General features: G+C 39.2%; 1 protein-coding gene and 1 long non-coding RNA gene across 24 annotated transcripts in view; one reads left to right on the plus strand and one right to left on the minus strand.

Annotated features, from left to right (window-relative positions):
- ESRRG (estrogen related receptor gamma) overlaps nt 1–21,565 on the minus strand; it is a 545,323-nt gene that overhangs the window by 386,914 nt on the left and 136,844 nt on the right. The window contains exon 1 of one of the 23 annotated variants that reach the window (XM_083433325.1): nt 8,150–8,224. The exons of the other annotated variants lie outside the window; for them this stretch is intronic. The gene's annotated coding sequence lies outside the window, so the exon portion shown is untranslated. Of the gene's footprint in view, nt 1–8,149; nt 8,225–21,565 lie in introns of those variants that run through there. 23 annotated transcript variants of the gene reach the window in all.
- Nucleotides 8,268–21,565, plus strand: part of LOC310674309 — a 63,659-nt gene continuing 50,361 nt past the window's right edge. The window contains exons 1-2 of the long non-coding RNA XR_014509513.1: nt 8,268–8,327; nt 10,353–10,722. This is a non-coding gene — a long non-coding RNA (uncharacterized lncRNA). The remainder of the gene's footprint in view (nt 8,328–10,352; nt 10,723–21,565) is intronic.

Raw genomic sequence — 21,565 nt, forward strand, 5'->3', positions numbered from 1 at the left:
CGGAGCCATGATTACCGCACTTAAAATGAGTCTGTCAATGCTGAATCAAGTCACATCCTCGTGGTGTGGAATGAGCACATATCTGTCAAACTATTGGGAAGAAAACCTTAAAAGTCTAGATTGGAAAGGGAAACTCGCTATCAGAAGGGGAAAACAGAATACAATGGTGTTGGCATTAGCAATTTTGACCTGGGTAGCATGCCCTGCATCAATTTAAGTGCAGGAGAGGCCACTCACCAACTTTGGAATTACTCAGGAAGTGTTTCAGGGGTCTGAAAAATACATCCCGAACAAGGAGTGGAAATGCCATAGGACTGCACTGTCATAAATAGCTTCTTATGCAATAATTAAGTCCTAAGAGCAGTGCTTTTTTTCAGGGGGTATTCAAGGGTACGCACTACCGGCACCTCTTTTTGTTGTTGTTAAAAAGTGTGGCACTTGCTGTAACAACTTCATGGTGAGTACAGGCACCTTTCTTTTCTTTTCTTTTTTAAGAAAACAAAAGCACTGCCTAAGAGGATAGCCTATTATTGGAATGGCTGTCATGGGGGACATGGCATAATAAAAAACGGCTCATATAAAAGAGCAGACCAAGTAACAGGAACACAAATGGTGTGGGCATGTGCATTTCCCACAACCTGTCCCACATCAAAGGAAAAAAGATGCCTACATCAGCCACTGCTGTACTTGCTCACAGATAGGCCGTTGCATCTCTCCTCTGTTCAGAATGGAAGGGAGGGTGTCCACTCCTGGCATCCAATAAAATGTAGGCATATTTAAGGGTGGTATCAGTGTAGGGCTGGGGATGCAAAGGCTAAAGCAGGAAGTGCAATCAATCTCTTGTGCATTGTGTATGTCTGAAGGAATATTTACTGAGACATTTTGTGGCACCACAGGAGGTAGTGGCACGAACACTTCAGCACTAGTGGTAACTTAATTCATGAATGAAAAGGTTCATCAACTCCTGCTTAGGTGCATATGCCCTCACACTACACCACCAGTTCAGCCTTCAAAAACAACACTGTGGTTAAGACAGGTAAATGTTTGTTTAGTTTAAAAGTGGCCTACAGTATCATGAAAGACTATAATATTTCAAAATATAAGCAATGAAAACAGCAAACACAGAAGAGGGAAAGAACAGAAAATGGGTGGAAAAGGCTCTTTCGTTCTTTACCAACTGAACTTCAGATAAAGGAGGTGACATGAAAGGCCTTAAAATCTGTGCAAATTCCAGAACTTTCATGAAAAGCCTGTCTTATTAGGTTGTCTTAGTTCCAACTCAGAAAGGCAAGTAAAAACAAAAGATTCTAATTTTGTTTCAGCTTAGAAATAAACCAGATGGGGATATATGTAGGATGAAGTGAGTGAAGGCAGTCACGAGAAAGTATTATAAAAAAAAGTCACCAGGTACTGCTTCAAGAACCTGCCGATAAGCATCTTAAATCATAGTAAATTACACATTGCATGCCGGTGACTCGGTCATGGGAAATTATGGAGCTACGTGATGTCTCATTTGTTGTGCTGAAAACAAATGTAAATAAATTACTGCAAGATTCTCATTTACATTTAGGAATCCATCCCGATGCATGACATGACTGCTGATTTTATCCCCCTTTTAATGACATTTTGAGAAAAAGTAACATTCACTGAAAGGAAGATTGTCATGATCATAAGAAGTATTTGATTTCTGGTTGGGCAGTCCAAATGAAAAAGAGAAGAACAGAGAGGTCACCTCCCCCTACATGAGTGTATGTTTAGGACAATCTTTCCCAAAGTGCTGTTCTCCAAATGTTTTCCCATCAGCTCCAGCCAGTATTAGGCTGGAGAAGGTGATGTAGGAAATCATGTAGTCTTGTGACTATTTGCCTGTGTGTGTGCTTGTTCTAGGGTAGAAGGCAGAATGTTAGCTAACATGCATTTAAAATCAAAGAGAAAGGCAAATAATAGAAATTGGTGCAGGTTTTGTAATTTTGTTTTCCCTCTTTACTCTCCATTTTCACCCTAAAACAAATATATTGCTTTTATTGTATCACTCTTCTGCACTTTTAAGATGCCTCTTTAAGGTGGTTGAAGACTACACATTATTCACTTTATTTTTATAATCTTACCTTCTTCCTTCTCTTCCTGCAAGAGGTTCAAAACAGTTAACTCTCAAGAAACTCTCAGAAAAAAACAATCCTGTTGAAGCACTGACCAGCTTCAGACCCACAACACATGCCTTTAGACTCTCTTTCGTACCCCTTTGCCAAGAGATGCCAATGACATAGAAAGTTAAAGCACCACAGTTAATTGAACAGGAGGAGTAAGGTGGTCAGATGCCAAGGTAGGAATGGAAGACCTAGGCATATGTAACCTTCAATCCTGGGACAGAAGAGAAAATTTCAAGAGTTTGGTCATCCTGCACGACAGAGTGCGTCTCACCAAAAAAATCACCAACCTCTTCTGTCCAATTAATCAGGTATGGCAGTCCTGTTCTCCTTTGTATCTGGCTACCCTAGCCATACAAATGAAGACAAAATGCAACAAATGTTTTTAAAAGCCTGTTGTCCCCCTAGACAGAGTAAATACAAAACTGCAAAGAAAAGGACTTATTTATATTGTCACTCCCTGTGCTGCCCTAGTAACAATACTATGCATACTAAACAAGCATGCTTTAAAAAAGAAGATGCTGGCTTATAGATAGAAAAGCCAATGCCAAGAAGATCCCGGGGGTTCGATTTCTGACACTGTCGGTCCATATTTGTATGCCCAACAGATGCTTCTAAAAATAGTCTAAAGATAAAAGAAAAGTTTTCCAAACGGGGGAATGCTGCAATGTTCTGCATCCCTACATGTGGCAGTGTATTTACATAAGCCTGACTAGGTCAGGAAGGTTTTTTTTAAGGGACAAATAAGCAGGCCATGAAATAATTATTTTTCATTGTGCCCTGCCAAACCTACCCAGCCAAGGGCTAAATTGAGCTGCTATTGTGATTATTTGAACTGTGGAGCCAAAAGTCCTCACTGCAAAGCATCCCAGCTGTCCTAAATTTTATGATGATGGCGAATTTTCATGTTGGTTTGAACCCTGCCAAAAACATTCCACAAAAAAACAGGCAGGCTGGATGCCTGTTTTATCCTGTCCTGTATTAATTAACGATCTACAGCTTTCCTGAGAACTTTAAACTTTAAACAAATCACTTCCGGAAAGATTCACATGCTTGTATGCATATGGATACAGCAAACCAAATTAACATCAAGAGCCCTAACCAAATCTGCAGTTGTTGTTTTTTTCATTCTATTCCACAAAACACTGAAAGCTTAAAAGCATAGTGGGTAGAACCAACACTGGCCTAATAAAGAAAAAGATTTATTTTCTATTTATTTAGTAGAATTTGTATACAGTTTAATTATAAAACCTCTAAGAGGTTTACATAAGGTTAAGGCTGCAAACGTACAACTCCCTTACGTGGTAGAAACTGCCATTGTCTTATTTCTGAAAAAACAGCATGCAAACTATGCATCCAGCTTGCATATTACTGTATATTGTACCCAATGCACCCAAGAGTGCCTACTGAAAACAACAATGGCATATTAAGAAGAAGAATACACCAGGGTGCAATCCTACATACATTTACCTGGGAGCAAACCCCACTGGACACAGATGGTGATCCGTAATTGTCTCAGTATAGAAATATGGTTACTACTTTGGAATGTAGCAAAGATGCCATCTGTGGAAGGAGTTCATATTACAAAAGGTGTAAAGAGAGCCATGCTGTTAACAACTTTATCAAAATATGGTGTTTGTTTATAAATAATAGTATTGAAACTTTACATTTTAAGATAATATTCAACCAGATGTTTTGTTCAAAGTAATTTTTACAATTTACTGATGTGATCTTTTCTATCATTGTTAGCATAACATACCCGGTATGAATATATATATTCTTATTTGGAAATAGTTTTAAAATAATAATATTAATTATAACTGATTTAAAAATATCAGTAGGTGAACTACTTGCCAAGGTTAGAAAGCAGGGGTTTACAAGACACTTAATAAAAATTAAGGCTTACAATGTTAGGAGAATGTATCTGTTTGCAAGCAGCAGGTTTCATTCCAGGTTTACACAACTTGCAACCAACCATGCCAAATACAGCCAAGATCCATATATTGTAGCTCCCAGATTCTTGACAACACATGTTATTCGTGATCCCACCAAGCAGCAAAAGCACAAAGTTCATCTAATCCCTTAGTAGGCTACCACAAACAGATGACAAAAGCATGTGGTTGGTTGAGACGTATGTTGTGTGTTCTATGGGCTGCATTACTAGGATCCAGGTATATCTTAAATGCTGACATCTTATCCACTCTATTATGATTTATCACATGTATATACTGCCTTTTTCCAATGCACTCAAGGAGGCAGACAGTTCAACACACTATTTTCTGTTTAATAGAAGAGCCAAAATAGTTGATGGCCCTTTTTATGTTGACAAAGAATGCTGCAATGAATGTCTCACCTCTCTCTCTGATGTCACCATTTAAAATGCCCTGCTGGATCAAGTGAATGGTTCATCTAGTCTTAGATCCTGTTCTCATAGTGGACAATCACAGGAAGCCCACAAGCAGGACATGAATGAAACATCACTCTTCAAATTTGTGATTTCCAACAACTGGTATGCAAAGGCACACTGCATCCAACAATGGAGGTATTACATAGTCGCCATAACTGGTAGCCACTCATAGCTGATAATAGACATACTTCTATGAAGAGCCAATGGGAAGAGACCAATCATTTTAGGAGAAGGGATTCTGATTCAAATCTCAATTCAGCCATGAAATTTACTGGATGACCTTGAGATGACTCAACCTAACCTATCCTATAGGATTGTTGCAGGGGAAATGCGGGGAGCTGCATCCTTATATATATGAAGGAGTGAGTGAGTGAGTAGCAGCTGGTCTCTAGGCTAGCTTTACTATCATTCTGCATCTATATGGGAATGGTTTTTAGGTGTTTTAATCATTATAACTTTTATGTGTTTGCTGCCCTGGGCTCCTTTAGCAGGAAAGGCAAGATATAAATCTGATGGTTATTTAATTTCTATACCGCTTAATATATTTAAAATATCTCTAAGTGGTGTACAAAAAACTGAAGCAACAACAGACAGCTTAAACAAAACATTACAAAAATACAGTTACACTAATACAAAGTTACTAATATTTAAATCATCATGAGTTCATTTCTTTTCTGACACACTCTCCCTCTCAGCCTCCAGGTTCTCACTCAGGGTCCAAACAAACTTTCAGTTCACCCACAAAAGTCTCACAATGAAAAGAGTTCCTGGAAACAGCAAGTATCACCCAAGTCTCTCACTCTAGACTTGCTTTTTATGGACAGGCCCAAATTTAATAATAAATAATGCTTTTGATTCATCATCTTAGTTCAGTATTGGTGACAAGTCAGCATCCTTTCAAGCTACCTTGCCAAAAAGATCCCTGTCAGCGGTGAAGAAAATATTAAAAGAAGCAGGGGAGAGTCTCTAAGGGATCCTTCTCAAGAATAGGCCAAGCATTCTCCACCACCCCTGAGGGCGCCAGTCTTTTAGTGGGTGAAGGACATGCCATGTTGCACACACAATTACGGTATGTTCTCCACAATTGTGCTCCCCTTTATCTGCTGCCTGAGGCAGCTGTCTCATTTTGCTGAACGGTAGGGACTGCAACATCTTTGTAGTTGAAGGAAAATACAAAAGCAAAAATATTTATGGAAACAAAATTGCTTTTGTTAGCAGAGATAATGTTTTATGACTTTAAATGGATTTTACTCCTCCACCCCAATCAAGGGATACTTTGCTACTAACATAAATGTGAGATGAAATTAATTCCCATAAATGTTCTCTTCTCTACCTTCCTGTCTCAATGGGCATCATACCCTCTTGTGTTCTGCTGAGGTACTAAAGAAAACCTACCTCATGTGACCACGCATGGAGAGCATTGACCTGTACTGAACTCCACCAACCACAAAAAAAATCCCCTCATGGTCTACTGTTGGTAACCATAATTTCCCAATGTTTTTCTTTCAGCTACAGACCCACCAAATTTTAAAAGTTCATTTTCATCTAAGCCCTGCTAAAAATCATTACGAAAACCAGTGAAATACTATTAGGGACTAATAAAAGTAGTAGAGGATTTAACATATAGTTAGCTCCTAATTAAGAAGCCCATGAACCCTGCAATTTACCAAAAAGAAAAAAGAAAGGAAAGAAAAAGTAAAGAAGGAAAAAGCTTTATCACCAGAAACAAAGAAGGCAGTTCAAGACCTTTTGGATAGATCCATTTTAACTAACTTGTCAAATGAATCTGCAACTCTTTCTGATGGAGAGGGGATACCTCAGCAATTTAGGTACTATTAAAAGCTTACTTTGCATTCAGCTTTGCTGAAATTGTACATTTGATGGTATAACACATACTGTTGTTCAGTTGCTGCAGTCTGATTCAAAGTGCTATAAATATGTTTGCCCTTTCTGCTAAGCCTGCCTGAGGGATTAGCAACCCCCCAAAAGTTCAGTTGAATATTAACTGCATTAACTTTGCAGACTGTAACATACTGTTATACTCAAACAGCCTACGGTGCAGTATGGATGACTTGCTTAATACAAATATTTTCATGCAAAAATGTTTTCCTGTGGCTGGACAAAAAATAAATAAAATTGCTCTGTCAAAAGGGGACGACCTCTCTCACCTGCCTTAGTAAGATCAAACAGATAAATGACTAGACCTTTTTTTAAGAAATAAAAACTGAGCAAAAGACTTATCTCAAGGCAGATTAACAACTAGTTTTATGGATCTTTATTGAGAAGCAGATTATATATATTTTCATGAAAATTACTCCCATGTGCATAGGATTACGTATCCCAGTCTCATCTATATATTGTTATAATTATTTCAAACATTCAAAATAACCATTTTAAGGATACAGACAGAAGATACAACTGAAGACCAGTGCAAGGCATCAACAAACAAATCAGATATATGCATCACTCTTGAAATTTGAAAACTTTTGTTTCATTAACAATGTTGCTAAATTTTATCAAGCATCAGAAATGGAAACAATTCAGTGTTCAGCATTATGAAAACTAGAGAGAAATGTACAGCATCACCAGGTTTGGAGACACTTAATTTGTTTATGAGACAAGCCAAAATTCTCATTGAATTTGGCTTCAAAAACTTCCCCACCCCAATTCAATTTCTCCAAATCATAATTGTAGTAGTTATGATGGGTGTATACGCATATGAAGGGCAGCTACTCACGGGGCACAAATTAGGCCTTACCAAAATGAACTCGGCACAAAGACCCCTGGAAATTCTAGCAAGCCAGGGCTTCCCATCCAATCACAATTCCCAAGGATCTTTGTGTTGGCAATTTCCCTGTTGGTTAAGACTTTTAGTAGCTGATGCAGGTCAGTGGTACATCCCTTTCCTTTGTGTGCACCCCTCCCCTACTCAAAACTGCTTAAAATAAGTATTCAGAGTTATTTCAGAGATGGTTCTCTGAAAAGATGGGGAAAGAACAAGCATATTCAGAATTCAGATGGGTGGGTTTCACTCATCTCTAACTGAACACTTAATTGTTTAATTGTTCTTCTTGTTGTTCTGTAACATAAGAAAGGCCTTGATATTTCAAACCAAAGACCAGCATTCTGTTCTCACAGTGGCTAACCAGAATCCTATGGGAAGCCCATGAGTAGGACATGACTGCAATATGATTCCCAGCAAATGGAATTCAGAGGCCTACTGCCTCTGATCCTCAGTGAATTTGTCTAATCCCCTTTTAAGGCCATATAAGTCTAATGCAGTGGACCCTGGTACTCCAAACAAGACCTCTTCAAGGGGAGATTTGAAACCACAGTATTAAACTAGAAATAATATCTTTCTATAAAAAGTAAGTGTGCCACCTGCCAAATAATTATCATGCCACATAAACGGCTACCACCCACAGACCTGAGGCCTACATTCTTAACTCGTCTGTTACTAAGCTCAGCTTGAGCTCAACTGTATTTCTCAAATACCTATCTTTTATTTTAAAAAAGTTATTAACATCTTACTGAGTTAAAAGATTGACACTATGGCTTCATATAGAAATTCTATCAACATAAAAGTACTACTTACAAAAATATATTTTCAATAGGACACCAGTGATAGGGAAACTGTTCTTAGACTACAACCCCCATAATTCCTGGCAGCTGGCCATGCTGACTGGAGCTTATGGGAACTAGAGTCCAACAATATCTGACAGTGCTCAGGTTCCCGATTCCTGCTCTCCACAGCAATATTCAACTGGCTGGCTGTAAGTTACAAACCGGGTTTTGCTTTGTGTTGCATGTGGGTGTGTTTTTTGGTCTTTCATTTTTTTATTCATAAATTTATTCCCCACCATTCTAATGTGTCTGCATCTCTCAGGTTGACTAACAACAAATTAATTAAGGAAATCAGCAAGTCCAGATAAAAGCAAATATAACTTACTGAGATAAGGCCTCATCACATAAAGATCTTCAATCCAGCACGTCAATTGTGTAGCTGATTTAATATGTGTGTGTGTGCACACGCACACGCGCCTTAAAAATTCCATAGCAAAAAAAGGGCTGAATTTGTTTAATTTTATTTATTTAAAAGATTTATATCACAACTAATGGGACGCGAGTGGCGCTGTGGGTGAAACCTCAGTGCCTAGGACTTGCCGATCGTTTGGTCGGCGGTTCGAATCCCCGCTGCGGGGAGAGCTCCCGTCGTTCGGTCCCAGCTCCTGCCCACCTAGCAGTTCGAAAGCACTCTTAAGTGCAAGTAGATAAATAGGGACCGCTTTATAGCGGGAAGGTAAACAGCGTTTCCGTGTGCTGCGCTTGTGCTGGCTCGTCAGCTGCAGCTTCGTCACGCTGGCCACGTGACCCGGAAGTGTCTTCGGACAGCGCCAGCTCAAGGCCTCTAGAGCAAGATGAGCGCGCAACCCTAGAGTCGGTCACGACTGGCCCGTACGGGCAGGGGTACCTTTACCTTTACCTTATATCACAACTACCACAACTACTACAAATTATTGCGCACCTCTCAGCATACAGTCCAAAGAAGGTCACAACAATTCAAAATATATCATTAAAGACAGCTTCAAACAAATTACAATCAAAATAATATGATTGGTCCTAAAAATATAAAGAGGTCTTCAGTATACAAGAAAAGGTGTGTAATGAAAATATGCAAGGAAGCATAATTTAGGACTCTAAACACTAGATGGAACATCTTAAATTGAGCTCAGAAATGAACTGACAGACATTTTACAAAGCGAATCTACCAAGGTAAAATGAACTGTGCTTCAGCCACAGGTGGACCATGGAGAAGAATCTCTCCAGCAGATCTGAAGGAATCGACGGGATGATATTAGTGGGAAACAGCCTCAAAGGATACCAACAAGAGCAGAAAAGTAGCAGGAATGTAACTTAATCCTCTTCCCATCCTGCAGTTTGTTTATCAAACATTGTTATATAATAATAATAATAATTTATTTATACCCCGCCCATCTGGCTGAGTTTCCCCAGCTACTCTGGGTGGCTCCCAATCGTGTTAAAAATAATACAGCATTAAATATTAAAAACTTCCCTAAACAGGGCTGCCTTCAGATGTCTTTTAAAGATAAGATAGCTGCTTATTTCCTTCACATCTGAAGGGAGGGCGCCACTACCAAGAAGGCCCTCTGTCTGGTTCCCTGTAACCTCACTTCTCGCAATGAGGGAACCGCCAGAAGGCCCTTGGCGCTGATCTCAGTGGCCCACAATGGCTGCCCCCACCCCCAAAAAGATGTGTGGACTCTATTTCTTTTCCCCTATGAGGAGAAATGTAGCTTGCTGGATCAAGCAGGAGGAGAGTGGGTTAAGAATGTTCAGTGACATTCCATTCAAGTCTCTCATAGCTGATTTTTTTAAAAAAAATTAAATTCAGGAGAACATTGATGCATCTACTGTGAAACATCTAATGTAGCCCTCAATTGTAAATGGACCCCCAAACTCAGAGAATTATTTTCACATGGGATTCATTTAATTGCATACATATGAACCACTGTGTATTTTGTGATGTCAGGAGTACTAGCCTCTTGGTAAACCTTAAAAAGCATTTCTGGAAATGTGTAACTATTGTGTTGTCCATTCTCACAACTAGTCCTGATCTAAATGAAACAGGTCTGCACATGTGCTTCATTTCACAACCAAACCAAATTTCTCAATATATGTCTGCTTTTAGGGAAGAGGTTGATGGTGGCATAATCAAAATTTAGTCCAGCATAAAAAGTAAGCGCTCCCCATTCCACCCCTGTTCTTTGCTCTTTTAGGTCCAAAAAGACCCATACGTCAGCAATCAAGTGACATTTGGACATGCCTAAAATGGTTTCGCCAGTACATGGATGGATATGCATACACAGAGAGAGAGACACACACCAACTGTGGATATGAGTTAATGCATATGAGGAAGCGGGCTCTTAACTATATTTTTTGACAAGCTTTTGAAATATGAATTTTATCTTTTAAACTAATTAGTATGTGTTGATGTCTTTAATTACCGGGTATGTGTTTTGCTGATGTTATTCTAATCTGTTGTGTACCACCAGGGCTTTTGTTCAGTCGGAACTCGCTGGAACTCAGTTACAGCACCTCTCAGGTGGGCGCCATTGTCATTATAAGAAAACAAGGGAGGCGTTCATGGTGAGTTTCGACACCTCTTTTTCTAGAAAAATAGCACTGTGTACCAACCTTGATATTTTTTTTAATGAAAGTGTGGGTTATAAATAAATAAATAATAAATAACCCATGAAAGCATGTTATGCTTAAGGGGCTGCATGACTCTTGGCTGGTTTTGCTGCAACATATTAATATAGCTGCCCTTCTGGAAAATGTTTTGCAAGCAACCGTTGCATTGCAAGCTTTGCAGAGTTATATTAGAAGTACTTTTCATACTATTTCAGTTCTAGGTATTTACACAACAACGTTGATTGCAGGAAACTCTGTGGTATATAGAAGGCTCTGCATTGCCATTTGCTTGAAAGCTAAGTTCATCCCAAGACTACTCTGTTTTTCAAACTACAACATCAGATTCAAATGAGCTAAGCATCTATAAACCACATGTTTTAATTAATGGTTAAAACTCAGCTAGTTATGGAACAAAGGGCTAACCAAGGACCAGCAGAATACACAAATACAAACACACAACACACTTTTACAATGTTTTCTTAGCAGAAAGAAACCCTGTGACAGTACTACCCAAGTGTAGGCATCCCAAAAGGCAATTTTATTTCTCACATTCCTGGAAATGATTCGTCTTTCATAATTTAAAAGTAATATCAAACCACTGGTACTCGTAGTCAAAGTTGCATTCTCTTGATAACTCAGTGAAAGGAATTAATTCATTTGGTACCTTAAAGACTTTTGGCTATGACTTACCTGCATAAATAGAAAGAACTAATTTACTAAAGAAATGCCCATGGGCAAACATGTTCCGGCTAATGAAGTGTTCAGCTTTTGCATGATTAACCAGCTGGTGGGGGTGGTGAAAAATCACAGGGCATAAAATAATAAGAAAAAAATGATTATTAGTTCCCTTTTAAAACTGTTCCATGAAAAATGTCCTTATTTCAATTCACTGCTTGGAAAATTAATGTTCAGAAAGATAGATTCAAATAACTTACCAGGGGAGAAAAACTGAGACCATGTCAAGCAATCACTCTTTGCTGAATCACATCAGGTGGCTCAGGTGAAAGGAAAAGACAGCAGCCAGCTCTAGAGCAACCAGTTTACCAACATAACAGGTACTGCCACTTGTCATAAAGTGAAATTTCTAATACTGTATATTGCAAAATGCATTATGTAATTTTAAAACTATGACTGGGCTTTGTGTCAGTTTAATTTTCTCAATGGTTCTCTGTGTCCAAGTACAACATTTGGCTTTGGTAAAAATATATGAACTGACAAAATTAGAAACAAGGTGCTGGCACATTTAATAACAAAAGTGGCTATTGTACAAATTTAGGCCAATTTGATCTATGATGCATTTTCTTGAAGGTGGTTTTCCTGTTCATTAAACATGGCATTTAGCTCATGATCAAATTCTCAAACGTTTTTCAGCCCTGTAAGGTGAAAATAATCCACACATGCACTAAAGAAATCCCCCCAGGTTATAGTCTTGAAGGAGACTTAAAATAATGGACAAGCTTTGACTGACTTTCTGCACAAAATGGAAAATCTGTGTTCTAACTATCTGGTTTATCAGAGGTCAATGAGGTGATACTGCTTAAAGGCAACCCGATTTTGTACTTCATTCATCCACTGTGGTTACGCAAGCATGTAATTTAACAGAGAAAATGAGTGGTTACCCTTGCTCTTTCTGACATGTCATCTCTTGAAATTAATGCATTTATGCTGTATTAATTATGAAGGTGCACAATTTTAAGAGGGAAAATAAATGTCTGTTTCAGGTGCCCATAACACTTTAAGTAGCTAATAATGGACATTCTTTTTTCAGCTATTGCTACTTGCAACATATAGTGGTGTTTACTTTTCACTTTAGCTCTGCTGTAAAAACATCCCATCTGTTGAAAAAAAGCCAAACTGCTCAGAAGAAGTAAGAATAGTTTTCTGTATATCTGACAAAGGAGTTTGCTACTTTACCAATATTCATGTTTGACTTGGCATTCATGGTGAATGGGATGTACATTTATAAACAAAAAAAGGTCAGCTTAAGAAGACACTTAATAACCACTCTTTGCTCTCACCACTCTCACCTGTAGGTATTTACACTGCCTTTCTGGACTCAAGCATATGAAGAAATATTTATAGCATGTACTTTGTCTCAAGCATTCCAATAACTTTTTGGGATTGCATAAAATATATTTCAAATGATATTACAAATGCCGAAGTAAGCACAAAGCAATCAGGTACGTGCTCTTTCACCTGAAGACATGCCCATTAATTTTAATTAATATCTTCGCACCTTAGCTATGTCTTCTGAAAATCTTTGCTAAGATAATTTGTAGGTCCTCCTACATTATACCAAGCCTTGCAAACCCATAAAAAATAGCTCCACAAATATATATGTTTGCCCTAATTTAAGCAAGGCCTTCTCAGATGGAAAAAGTTCAGAAACCAAAGAAAGAAGGGGGGAAATATTGCATATTGCAACCCTGGCTGATTTACAGTTCCTCTTCTTTGGATCCCATTTTAACTGAGATCCCAGAAACCAAATCTGAGTCATTTGATCTATTACTATACCATGCCTTCCAAAGTAATGCCACTGAAATCTAGCACAAAACCCATAGTGTCCAAAGTAAAATTTTGCTTCTGGAAAAAACTTCTGCTGTATTCAGCAGAAGTTTCTAAATTCCTCCCCCTCCCTCCAGGGTGTTGGGAGAGGGGTAGCACCTCTAGTGAGGGACAAGTCATGCTCCTTCTTGGGAAGTTTGTCCACCTTTGGTCCTCATCCTGCACTCAGCTCACACCTGTGCTCCTAGAAGCTGTCAGCATGCAACAGCTGGCACACCCTAGGAAACAGCTTCAACTGGCTGGCTAAACCAGGTGAAGGTACCTGATGAGTCTCAAACCCTCAGTGAGTTAGGGACATCCCCTGCATGTGAAGACAGGCTCTGGTGGATTGAGCAGACAAGACCAATAGTGGGTCTAATGGTCAAGAAGGCAGTTACTGCACGTGCTCTAGAGGGGAAGTGAGGGGCAGATGGGGCTCGTCCAGCTGGGAAGGTAGCCCATCTAGCAGAAGGAAAAAGTCTGATTCTAAAGGCTTTGTGAATAAATCCCAAGGAAAAATTTGTACCCACTGCCTCCAAGGGCATCTTCAGGAGAAGAAAGGCTAAGGAATAAACCCTACACAAATCTAGAGTGGAGTTCCTAAGATGGCTGTATGGTTTCTTGTACACCTCTGGCAACTCCTACAGCCAAGCTGGTACCAAATGTATTCTTTTCCTTTGTTTTCCTTTCCTTTGGTCTACATCAGCGAAGCTGAGAGGGGGGGTGTTTTCATCTGGGGAACCCAGGACCTCCAAACACATTGTCCAGGCTTGTGCCCCAGAGAGATCGCTTTGGTGCTACTAACTCAGTAAAAACAACATGGGAGGCATCACCTGAGCTCTGCAAGTGCAGCTTTCTCCCAATTGAAGTGCAGAGTGTTTGAGGACCGGGACATTCACAGGGAATCCAAAATGCTATTGTACTACCAACCTTACTGTATATTTGTGAAACATGGACCACTTATAAATACCACCTCCAACTCCTTGAAAAATTCCATCAACATTGTCTCGGGAAAATTCTACACATCACTTGGGAACCCAGGCAACCTAATGCCAGTGTACTGGAAGAAGCATAGATCACCAGTGTCGAAGCAATGATTCTTCAACATCAACTTCGTTGGACTGGTCATGTTGTTCAGATGCCAGATTATCATCTTCCAAAGCAACTACTCTATTCTGAACTTAAAAATGGAAAGTGTAATGCTGGTGGTTAACAAAAAATATTTAAAGACTCACCTAAGGCAAATCTTTAAAAATGTAGTATAAACACCAGCAATTGGGAAACACTGGCCTGCGAGCACTCCAATTGGAGAACAGCCTTTACCCAAGGTATCATGGACTTTGAAGACGCTCAAACTCAGGATGAAAGGGACCTGGAAACCTATGCCCACACTGTGGAAGGATCTTTGGATCCAGAATTGGCCTCTACAGTCACTTACAGACTCAATGTTAAGACCATGTTCATGGAAGACAATCTTACTCGGCTACGAGTGATTGCCAAAGAATATATGGTTTGTTTGTTTGTTTAAAATTAGACATGTTAAATGCTCACAGCATATGCAGGTTATCTTAAAAGGGTTTGGGAGTAGTTCTCCTTCCTCCACCCCAATAAACTCATTGTGTCCATCAACTGAATAAGCTGAAAAGAACTGAAATGCCCTCTCACCCCACTCTAGAGGTGATAACAGAGTCCTTCTAAAATTGCAGACACATACTGTGACTGAGTGGCGGTGTTTGTAAACAACTATGGAAATATTTCTAATTATAATTCTTCAATGCTAAAATTAGAAGGTCAGTCAGTTAACTGTAAAGAGAGAGCGAGAAAGAGAAACGGAACCTTCCAAAAGGTTTAACTACATGAGAGAAGCCAACGATGATTAACCTAATAGTAATTCTGAGGTGTGAGCTGCCTGCCTTCAGAATTTCAACTCTGATATCATAATGCTTTGGACTTTCTAGAAATTTTTTTTTTAATCGAAGAACAAAAAAACTACTACCAGCAACAAAACATGACTGTTTATTCCCTTGCTGTTTTAGATATCCATGATAGAACAGAATGCTTTATATTAAAATTGTATTTATTACTTTAGTTGGGTGGATCCATCATATTACTTGGCACAAGGCAGTTTAATATATTCATATATGCTTAGTTCAGTTGCTAAATATTCATTTTATTGATATTTCATTAAAGAAAAACAATAGTTTACTTAAAGTCAAAACCATAAACAACAACAATATCCTGACAAATAATGGAAAACATTAATATATTAAAACAGGAGCAAGCAGCATCCTAATGCAGCTGGCATAAATTTTTAATGCCCCCCCCCCAAGTATTTCTTATGCAGAAGGGGGCTGTCCTCTTGTTTATTTTGCCACCTTTCAGGACTACCCCTCCCAAAGTGGTTCACAACACATTAAAACACCAAAAATTACCAACAAAAATATTATAAAGTGTTTGAGCAGCAGCTCAAAACAGACCTAAGTTCATTTAAGTAGCAACCAGAATAAAATTTTAAAGTCCTCAAGAATCTCCTAAAACCCAACTCAGGAAACAAATACTAAAGTTGGCAGTTATAACACAAACTCCATCTACTCATCCCTTGCACTTCAATGAGAATACAACAAAGGGAAGAGATTTGTTTGTGTCAGTTCAGGATACGGTTCAGCTCTCCTGAGTTCAGTCCATCTTGCCCTCAGAAGCAATGACTATGCATGGTGCTAATTGTATTAGAAAGAGACCTGGGGAAAGCAAGACTTTGAAGATACTAAACTTCTAAACAGATTATCTTTTTATTCAGTTAAAAAGTACAGTAAGCATAAGACACGATACAAAATATATTCCTTTTTTAGTAATCCCATTTGTTCCAAATAAGCATGACAATTGCTAATCTCCACCAGCTTACCTATTTTGGCCTGTATTTAGGAAATTAGGATATCAGCAACCAAGTTCAATAGAGCCTTTTACTTGGAATGAAAATAGCTTTTTAAAAAATGCTTAAAATGCTCAGCTATGAAAGGATCCTAAATTGAATTTTAATTCAAAGTAATTAAATGTTTATTAAAAAAAATGTAGATTTTGTACATGTTAAACGTTCTCCATTGCACCTCACTTCTACAGTGCAGTCTCACCAATAAGGCATCTCTTAATCATGCTTGCTAATCAGCGACATACTCTGGTTAAGCGGGAATTGGGGTGCCTTTAAATGTTTCCCCAGCCAGGTAGAAGCCACTTTTCCACAAGGAATTCCCATGCAACTAGGAGACCATCTAAGTGTTTCAGCCATATGGAAAGTCCCAGCTGCATGGGTTCCAGCCCCCCTGCTCCATGGAGGTGGTGCTATGCAGGATGCAGATTCTCTGGTAAAGACCCACATAAATGTGGGCCACTTAAAGTTATCTCAAGCAAGCAAGAGCTGGCCACACATTAGGCCTGTTGCACTAGGCCAGTGGCCCACCTACTCCAGCATCCTGCTCTCACACTGGCCAACCAGATGCCCGTGGGAAGCCCATAAGTAGGGCCTGGTTGCAACAACACTCCTGCAGTTTCCAGAAACTGTTATTCAGAAGCATACTGCCTCCAGTAGTGGAACCAGGACCCAGCCATCAGGGTTAGTAGCCAGTGATACCCTTAACTTCCTCTTTTAAAGCAATCCAAATTGGTGGCCATCACTGCGTCTTATGGGAGCGAATTCTGCAGTTTATCTGCTGTGTGGTAAGTAGTCATACAGATGGATGAGTTTCTAAAGCAAAAGCTAACAACTTGCAGCTCACATGCGACTGTCGGTCCAGTTTCATGCAAGTGGCAAGGAGAGAGAAAAGGCGGTGACAGAAAGAGAGAAATTGGGTGTCCTGCCCACTTTTGGCTCTGACCCTACCCACTTCCAGCATGTGACTGCTGATAATTCCTGAGAGAACAGGCTTCCCCGCCACTCATCTAAAGGCACCTTTAATACCATTGGTGCCAACAAATGCAATGCTTAGCAGCAGCAATGGCTGGCAGGGAAAGGGCAAGGGGAATTTACACTCTAGAAATGAGAGGCTGGGTGACAGCAATCTTCCACCTCACCACTTAAGAAACACAGAAGAACAGCAGTTGGTCTACAAAAGTGTGGTACAATTTACTAATTAGGAGTATCTGAAGTAAACTTTATTGCAACGAGAGGTGTCTCCTGAATTTCTGTAACCATTTAAAGGCATTGAGTTTCTTCAGTGCTAGGAATGGAGCTGGGATGATTTCAGCATAAAGGCCATGTGAAAAGAGACTGTGGCACTTGGCCAGGTTGCCCAGCTGTTTTCTAAATATGATGACAGGTGCCCATTTTTTCCATTTGCTCGTGGAACGCAATATGTCTTCAAACAACATTTTTGCCAAGTAGGCCGATGCAGTTACATTTCAAAGATCCAGCAGGCTAAAATATATACTGCAAATTGTTTTGTTTGACAGATACTTTGGTAGCTTCCCCTTTTAAAATCAATTCCAGCCCCACTTTATTTCAAACAACAAATTGTAAAGATAATAGGAATGCATTCTAAATTAAAGTAAATCGGACGGGTTTCAAATGTGCAGAATTCCTTCACAGAAATAACTTCTCTTTAAGTTGTAGCATGCAGCCATGTGTAAACTGTTATATGTGATCACACAATCATGTATTTTGCTTCCATATGTACAGTGGACTATGAAGCTGCATCCAGTCTTTGTTTCCAAAGCATGCAAAATGTGATAACTTTATATCCATTGAATATGAAGCAGTTCACTAAAGAAGGGCTGTGTATCCCGAAATGTGAAAAAACATTTGATTACCCTGGGACAATGGATTGTATGCAAGTTCTTCTCAGAGTAAACCCAAGTTAGCCATGTCTACTGTATTAAGTTCAATAATTCTACTCTATGTATGACTAACACTAGATAACAGCCCAAAATATTTTATAGTTTCCTTTGAAACTTATGCCATGTTTTTTCCCAATATGGAATTCTCCAAAACAGATAGCAAAGGAAACAAACTTCACCCTTCCATTTGTCAACAGGTAGATAGAGTCTTTAAAATCTCTTATGGCACAGCAGCATACAGCAACAATGTCTCAAACTTTCCATTTGTTTCATGCATAAAGGTGTATTTGGCTGATAGTCAGAGGCCATTATTTCTGAAGGTCTCCCATTTGTGGAAAAATATAAAATGCTGAGAACCTGTCCAAAATGTAAGACTATCTCTGTTGGATCATAAGTATCATCCTGTTTCCCACAGAAATGCCCCCAGAAAGCCTGCAAGGTGGTATGAATGTAATACATCACTCCTGCTATTGTTACCCAGCAACTGGTATTCAGAGGCCTGGTGGCTCTGAACTTAAGAGGAAAACATATAGCCACTGAGAGGCTTCTATTCCATGAATTTGTCTAATCCTCCTTTAACACTATTTAAGCTGGTGGCAAGATATTACCATATTCTGTGACAGCAAATTTCATAATTTAATCTATCCTACGTGGGAAAAGGTATTTCCTTTTGTTGATTACAGTATAAATCTCCCGCCATCCAGCTTCATTAGCTGTCCAACTAACAATCATAAGGAGGCACAAGGAGATGCAACATTAGTAAGATTGAGGCAGGGGAGCATGAATGTCTCTGTATGTCACTGAATGGCTGCTTCATGCACATGCATGAGTTCAGGCAGAAGAAACAGTGGGCCAAAGCAGAAAACATCTGTACCAGAACTAGGAAATTGGGGGAAAACTAGAAAAAATTATGCTGAAAGAAAAAACTTCATATTATGCAAAAGCAGACAAGTTTATTATGAATGAACAAATATGCAGCAGCCATCTTAGACTGAATATTACATTGCTAATGAATGATGTCCTTTGTTCTCCTAATGGAGTTTTATTCATGTGGTAGGCAGCACAGTATGACATAAGAGCAATGGAGAATACAGCTTGGTCAAAAAGTGTATGATCCCTCTCGTAATGGCCTTGGCAGGCACTATAGGCATAAATAATCTAGCAGTAAGCTTATGCTTAACACTACTTCAGAGACTAGTATTTCTGGGAAAGGACAAGCCACAAAAATGCTAACTGTGAAATGAAAGAAGACAGACAACTGTATACTGGCTATGCATACTGTTCACTTTGCTTGTTTCTCACTAGTTAAGGGGTACTTTAATACACTATTAATTATGCATTCTGAGACCTTTGTTTTAATAAGTATAGAAACAAGGAACACCAATAGTAGCAAGATTAATCCTAAAAGTAGACAGCAAAAGTTATGTAAGTAGTTGGGAACTCATCAAATGATGTGATTAAAAACTAAATAATGAGCAACTCAGTACAAATTGGGGACAGAAATGTAGAATGAAGTCTATATGCATCCATCGTTACAGGCTTTTAGGTAGGCTTTAAAAACCCATTTATTTAGAACTGTATTTTTAAAAAGGTATCATGCTGCTGGTTTGATACCAAAACATTTTTGAACTATTTGAATCGATAATTACAACCCAGCAAAATAACACAATTGTTTATCAATACTGTTTTTAATAGATATATTATTTTAGTTCATTTGTTGTATTATGGGGTTTTAAGGTTAAATTTGAGTGCTGATTGTATTATAGGCATTCTATATGTTGGAAGCCACCTTATAAAGTTTGGCCCTAAAAAAAGCAGCCTAAACATCTTAAATAAACAATCCAAATGCATTGGTATAGGTTATTGTAGTTAGAAGTAGTAAATGAAGATGTTCAAGTGATTGAAACACCTACAGCCAGATTTTTATGCAAAAGCGGAGACATTGTGGGGAGATGTATGAGCCATTCTTGCACTGGAAGCATAGGCTTCATTTTCAAATAATATCTGAGGGTGTGTAAAGAATGTCACTCATAACAATTCACCCTCCCTACACTGTTCTCTCCTTGTAAAATTGTGGAGCAGCTCTAAGGAACTACAAAAAAAACAACTTTGTAAGATGCTTCCATCAATGAACTGAAAGCAAACAAGCTACTCTCAAATAATGCAGCAGGTGCTTCATACAGCATTTCACTAGCTGTGTACTAACCAGCCAAGTGAAAGTGCTACAGAAACTGCAAATTTAGGCATGAATGCTCCAGGCCATTAGCAGGTGCTTTGAGCAGTCATCCAAATCAAAGCAAGACAGTGGAAAAAGCCAAAGATTGGTTAACGGGGCCTGCAAAAAGCATAAACTCCAATGAGGGCACATAAAATGTTTTGCTGTAGAAACAGTCTGACAAGAGGAAGGGAGGGGGAGAATAAAGAGGAGAGAACCTATTGCTGCGTAATAATTTCGATGAGGGTTTTGCTGTTTTGTACATAGGCCCCAAGATGCAAGTGTTGGCTAAGAAGCTGAGATCAGCACTTATATGTCCTCAGGTGGTTAGAGACAAGATAGAAAAGAACTTCTGGCACTTGGGGAAGAATACTGGGGCCATTTGATAACGCTCTGCTTGAGCATATGAGGGTTTCCCCTATGGGTATTGTCCTGAAGAAAGCTCCAGGCAAGTTCAAGCTGATTCATCACTTGTCACAACCAGAAGGTGAGACAGTTAATGATTACATCGACTCCAGAGTTCCTTCCTGCAGTAATTTAAAAGGCACTGGATCTCAGAAAGAAACGATAGACAGGGATCTAATGCACATTTCAAGCTTCCATTGTTTTCTCTTAAAATTTACTAGCAAAGTTTTATTAAAATTTATTCTGAGGGTCCCACAGTCATAGAATCATGGGATTGTAGAGTTGGAAATCACCCCAAGGGTCATATAGTCCAACTCCCTATGATGCAGGAATCTCAACTAAAGCATGCATGAGAGATGGCCATCCAACCTCTGCTTAAAAACCTCCAATGAAGGAAGGTCCACCACCTTCTGAGGGAGTACATTCCACTTTCAAACAGCTGTTACCATCATAAAGTTTTTACTGATGTTTAGCTAGAATCTTCTTGAATCCACTGGTTTGGGTCCTGCCCTCCAGAGCAGGAGAAAACAAGCTTGCTCCATCTTCCATGTGACAGCCCTTTAGATATTTGATGATGGTCATTCAGCTTCCTTCCCAGAGCCTTATATTCCCTTGCTATATAGAATCATAGAATTGTGGAGTTGGAAGAGACCCTGAGGATCATCTAGTCCAACCCCTGCAATGCAGGAATATGCAGCTGTCTCATATGGGGATTGAACCTGCAACCTTGGCATTACCAGCACCACGCTCTAGGCAACTGACCTATCCAGACCCCTCAGATCAAAGGGGGATCATTTGTACCCACAT

Source organism: Podarcis tiliguerta, assembly GCF_965153285.1.
Source record: "Podarcis tiliguerta genome assembly, chromosome: 3".
NCBI lineage: Eukaryota > Metazoa > Chordata > Lepidosauria > Squamata > Lacertidae > Podarcis > Podarcis tiliguerta.